General features: G+C 45.0%; 1 protein-coding gene across 1 annotated transcript in view; it reads right to left on the reverse strand.

The window, feature by feature from the left end:
• Positions 1-6,167, reverse strand: part of LOC128874950 (fibroblast growth factor receptor homolog 1-like) — a 63,720-nt gene that overhangs the window by 52,159 nt on the left and 5,394 nt on the right. The window lies entirely within an intron of this gene.

Here is a 6,167-nt window from a genome sequence, read left to right on the forward strand (position 1 = left end):
TAAAAGATGCGCGCAATGTGCGATAATATACAAAGAAAAAAAATTGAAAGTTCATGTTCCAATGTTTGTAGAGCAAGTTTCTGTTTGGGTTGAATTTTGGAGGCACGTTTGCAAAGATTTCATTTTCTATACGATTCCCTGAAAGAGTACTTCGGAAATTGACTGTCGTCTCGAAGAGACGAGGACGAGACGCATCAATCGAACAACTTATGACGTTACGACCGTTACCCCTGTTTATTCCAAGTTCCCCGGTGCGAACGAACATTCAATAATATTAGCGTCTTATGCCCCATCCTTTCGGCCGAGGATTATTTTTTCTGTCGAGCAACGAGTGCAAGATCGATGGCGATCCACATTTTCGCTTTATTGTTTCAAGAGGAGTCATCGTTTTTTTCCAGGAACAGCCGGTCGTAAAAGAAGTGACCACTGAATTGAAGCGCAGATGTTTGTCTTCTGTTTCCCAGCCTCGGGGAACTCGCGTGTCGCTTTGATTAGTTTCATCATGAGATATGTACGCGAAAATAAAACTCTCCTTAACCCACGGCTTCGCGAACGTCCTATAAAGACCGAACTCTGTACGATTTTGTCAAACGAAGATATTTGCACAGCGATGCTATAGACTGTTTCTTTTTTAAATCACGAGTAACCACCATTCTTTCAATTCGAAATTATTTTACCATCGTCCTCGCGTGTGTAACGCATTTATTTATTTTCGATAGAAATTAAGTGTTTCTATATTTACATTTGTAAATAAAGATCATTCCTTTCAATTTACAAACATACTTCAAATATTAATATATTCCACATCGAGGAAATAAAAATTCCAAGTACGAACTTCTTCCTACTTTTAATATCGAAATAAATATTTACATTTGTAAACAAACCCTTGAAAATACCTGAAATATTAATGTATCCCACACGAAATATCTGGAGATTAGCTAATTTAAAACTAACCGAACTACTCGATCGAAGGTAACCTAACATCCATCGGAAGACGTCGCGTTTCCTCCGCGAATGATCTGGGAACACCTGCGCGCGTTCGTTTCGAGGTTAACGGAACAAGACGTTGTCTATCGAGCTCGCGGGCGGTATCTAAGATCGCTGTAATCGAATTTGTCTGGTTTATTGAACGAATCTCGTCCGATAAACGATGCTCCACCGGTACAAGGACCCGGCGTGTATCGCGAACGACCGTAGGCGCGGAGATTTCCGGGCGCGCGACCGCACGTGCACGCTCGCACGGCCACGCAACCGTGGACTCGCCGGCACGAACTCTCGGTGGTTTAATTTATCGGTTGAAATCTGAATTCGCTAATTGCCGCGCTGTCTGCGCACGAGAAGCGTGCGTGCGAGACAAGGCGAGCCGGCTACCGAGAGAAACGAAACTCTGGCCGGCTGGTTAGATGCCGAAGAAAGGAATAACAGGAGGGGAAACATTCATCGGAGAAACGTATTACCATCGAATTAAAGTGTTACACTCTCGGTGTTGCTGATATACTCGCCGATACGTTGATATCGGGCCATCGTTTAGCTCTCGGAGAACCCGAGGAAAAAGGATTCAACTCGGAATCTTTGGTATCAACTATATCCTTGGAACAGTTGCGTGGCTCCGCAACCGTTCCAAGGCTTTAAGTAACTCGTACGACGAGAATTTTCTATTAGAATTGCGCTTGGCTCGGAGCTCGTTGTTTCGCACGAAATATAGTATTTTTGTTCCAAGTTGCCCGCCGAGTGAGAGATCCGAAAAGAAGCGAGAAGCCGAAGCGGAAAGAGCACAGAACATACGTAATGCTCTCTCTGTCTCTGGCGTGTGTTTCCTCCGAAACCCCTTGTTTTATCTACGGATTCCTTTTCGATGAAAAAAAGTCAAGCCGAATGGTATACCTCCCTCGAAATAAGCAACTCGCTACTGTCCCGACCGAGTTGCTCATTTCGAGACGATAGTGTACACGCGACCGATCTATAAACCACCTTCGCGTCACTGTTTCCAACGTCCCAATTACAGATCGAGATTACTAATCCAAATTGAACTCGCTGCTTTATCTCCTAATCGTGGAATAACACCTCCGATTTCATTTCCTACTTGCTCGTATCGTTGGAGAGATCTAAAGCGATCGAAACCCTGATTACGTGAGGCGGGAGCAAACACAGATAAAATGTTTTTAGGACTTTGACTTACCCTCTAATTTTCATAATCGTGGATTGACTCAGAGCCTGAATCAGTCGGGTTCAAAGTTCCTTCCGTGACCAAGACCACGCGATTTTGAGTGTCGATAACGAGGAATTCTGTGTTAAAATGGAGATCGCAAATCATGGTGAGATTGAACGATAATGAAAGGACGAACTACTTTCAGCCAAAAGCTTTTAAGTTTACGGTAGATTTTAAGTTTACACAAACTCATTTTCTATTCTCACTCGTTCAATCCCCTGAGCTTTATTACAACGATGGACACTGATTGATTCCACGCAGTGTAATATTTATTATCTAAAACACAGTGTCCTGATTTCTATTACGATGTATCTATACATATATACATATACCATTCCCGGTATCTAAGCCACGGGCCTTACTAGCAGGCCCAGGACGAAACGATCCCTTTCTTTTTTCTCCCTGTCTCTCGCTCTCCCTCCACAGAACCGCCACTGAACCTTATAAAGTTTTAACAATTAATATCGTAGAAACCCAGGCCCAACACGAAAGCTTCGAGTGTCATTCTTCGTTACCTATAGAACAAATTTATGTACAGCTAGACCAACCCTTATTCTGTAACTTTTCCTTTAAACTCGATACCTTTAACTGTGACAATTAATACTATAAAAGCTAAGGCCCAATGGCGCACGAAAGCTTCGTCACCGATGTTTCTTACCCACAGAATGAACCCATAAACCGTCGCGTGAATGTACGACTCCATATACGCTCCTCTTGTAAACTCCGAAGTCATTCGTTCGCGACGTTCTCAGACGAGTCGGATCGCTCCGATCTCTCATGCACGGTGAACCGCGTAATGCAAAGTGGTCGCATAAGGGCCGACGTAAGCGAAGACAGATGACTTCTGAATTGGCTGGCCGCGTCCAACGGAACGTTTTAATCCCTCGGATTAAACGGACAAACGGATTGCCCGTTTTCCTTCTCTCGGCCGTCGACGATCGATAGACTCGTCGCGCGAAAACGTCCAGCTGGACGTCCCCGTACCGTTCCTTTTCCTGGATGATTAACGACGCCGATCGGACGATGACAATTACTTTTTCATCCGCGGCTCCTCTTATTGCGGATAGCGTGCTCGTTCCGCGCGTGACGTTTCCATTTGTCGATGGAAGAGGAGGAATCGCTGGCGAATGGTCAGACGGTTCGTTGCGAGGGGTGCTACCTGTTGAGAGGTGCGATGGCTCTTGGAGGTTTTAGCAGAGTCGGGATGATTCGGAGTCAATTTTGTTTTCTCGACAAAATTCATTGAAAATAATATAATAACAAAATAGAAATATGTGCCTCGTTCCATGGGCCTCTATATGGAAGGAACATAAATCACGGGTATTTCTTTCTTGGACCCTCCTTGTACAGGATGCTAATTACCCTCCACCGAAGCAGATAGATAATATGCTAGCTTAACGAGCGTTTCTAAAATATGCAAATGTTGATTAAATTTAGCGAATTAAGTCTTGTTTCATTTTTATGACGACGACAACGCAAATTTCGAATCCACTTGATCCCACCAAAATCTCAATTATTATATTCAATCTATAAAACTACTATATATTATATTACGAAAATCTCTAATATGCCTAATAAATCATCGTAGGACCTAAGTAATCCAGACCTAACCCAGGGACTAACCCCTAAACATTTCTGTAGGATATCTAAAGGAGAGGGATCTCTAAAAAAACTCGTCGATCGGTAGCGCCGGTCCATTCGTCATGGTAGCACCTCGTCGCTTATCAATTAAGTCCAGTTTTAAGCGCGCGACGAACCGGGGACCGAGGGCCTTTTTAATTAACCGCGTCGTCGCGAGATTTGTGGCGTCGAAAATAAACGGCCCTGCCGTGAAATTTATTAATAACCGGCGGACACGCGCGCGTATTTATGCGTTTACCAGCCGCCGTTGTTCGCGTCGAGGATACGGGTGCCTGGGGAAGAAAATGTCTGCCCCCGCGGGCACTGGTGTCGCGCCTTTTCATTAATCACGACCAATGGGAACGGCCCTGAGGGTCGTTGCAACGGTGACGAACCAATTGCGTGTTACACGTCGCGTATTATACTAAGGGAGAAAATCAGACACTTTTCTCGAATTTTTTAACCACAAGGGAGGTCGATATGGGCCTACGGGGAAAAGTACGGTTCGAGAGGTTACAAAACGAGGCACTTTTCTCAACATAGATCGAAGCGAAGAAATATGGTTCGAGACATTCGAGAAAATGAATACAACATTTCCGTCGATCTATGTTAATGCGTCACGCCCGCGAGCGCATAATTGAACATCAGCCAAGTCTTCGAATCGATCCCGCCCATAAAGTCTATTACGTTAATTGAGTTTATTAGAACGTCGAGAAAGAACTGGATTCGGTTTCCTTCCGGAAGCCACGTTAATAACACTCGGAGCGATTAAACCGCGCAACATAATTGCCGACGGATATTATCTTTATAAACCCTCCGCCTCTGGAATTCCCATTAACTGTACCGGGCGATCCGCGGTAATTCGTTCACCCACGTTATTAGTTCTAACGGTAATGATTCGATAAAAATTTGTCGCAACGTTCAAACCTTCCATCGACCTTCTTTGATCACGCTCGTAGATTAGCGATTCGCTAGCAACGCGGTAAGATGGACTCGTTAGATGGATCGCCCTGTATAATTGATCGCAGCCGCGATTGCCACAAAGTGATAACGTCGTCTGCGCTTTACCGCGTCATCGATAAAGTTAGATCCCTCGGTAACACGCCGGAAATTAATTGATGCCGATCGACATCTTCACTATCGATGGTTATCGCGCGGTTGCGAATTTCTCGCGTGTCCCGATTGCGAAAATGGAAAAGAAAGGATGCGCGTGTGGACGACGCATGAACGTTCGCCGAGGTAGACGTTTGGTCCGATCTCTGCGCCCTGAAAGTCACCCTTTCGAGTCTCGTTTTCCTCGATGATAACGCACATAGTAATCGACTCGAGTTAATTAAGATGCCGCTGCAAGTTTGTATCCAGCAACAGCCGCGTTCGAAAAAGTTACTCCGTCTTTGCGTCCAGCGCAAAATTACTCGAGACGATTGGTTCGATTAAAATTCAAACGGAATGAAAGGGTTGGTCGGAGTCTGCTAAAGGAGTGTTAACTTCGTCCCCACCCGTCTCGGGTGCGGCGTGCAATTTCCAATGAAATTAATTGCCGGCCAACTGTGGTTAATCGAGTTCCTAGATCACGCCGCTGGAACGGCAGCGACACACGCTGTTCTCGCGCATGCGTTTTGTCCCGGCCGGTGAAAAACCGACGAGCACGAATGCAAATCGCCGCGACGCTAATGCTGCTTAACCACGCCGGTAATTGTCAGGAGAGAGCGGCGTAATTTATCGCGGCACGATGCAACCTCGCGGTCGCGCGCCGAGCCACAAAGGGATTCTGCGGAATAGAGGAAGCGACCAGGGGCAAGGGGGTGAACGAACGTGATCGATTAAGCGGAATTTCTCGTTAAAATTTGCAGGAGTTAAACTTGCAAGCAACGCTGAGAATTTTCTATTTTTCTCACGACTTTGTGGTTATTTGGGCATTTTTTAGGTGGAGAAAATCAAGAAATGGAGGATTAACGAGAACTTACATTAGGAGTCATAATGGTTGTCTTTTTTCAACGCGTGACAGGCTTGAAGGATTAGTCGATGAAGAAAGGGACGTGATATAAACATCTTCTTCATTTTCAAGAAAAGACCATTAGCTCAGGTTCAAGAGGTCCCAGAAACTACCAAGCAGAATCAAAGAATCCACTGTAGACTTTAAAACTACCCCAATCCTACTCAGACAGTACGTACATTAACGGTATTCAATATTACCGTCCCCACCAGAAACTACACCAAACTTGCTCAGACAGTATGTAGATTAACGGTATTCAATATTGCCGCCTCCTCCAAAAACTACACCAAACTTACTCAGACAGTACGTACATTAACGGTATTCAATATTGCCGTCCCCACC

This window comes from Hylaeus volcanicus, chromosome 4 (genome assembly GCF_026283585.1).
Source record: "Hylaeus volcanicus isolate JK05 chromosome 4, UHH_iyHylVolc1.0_haploid, whole genome shotgun sequence".
In the NCBI taxonomy this organism is placed as follows: domain Eukaryota; kingdom Metazoa; phylum Arthropoda; class Insecta; order Hymenoptera; family Colletidae; genus Hylaeus; species Hylaeus volcanicus.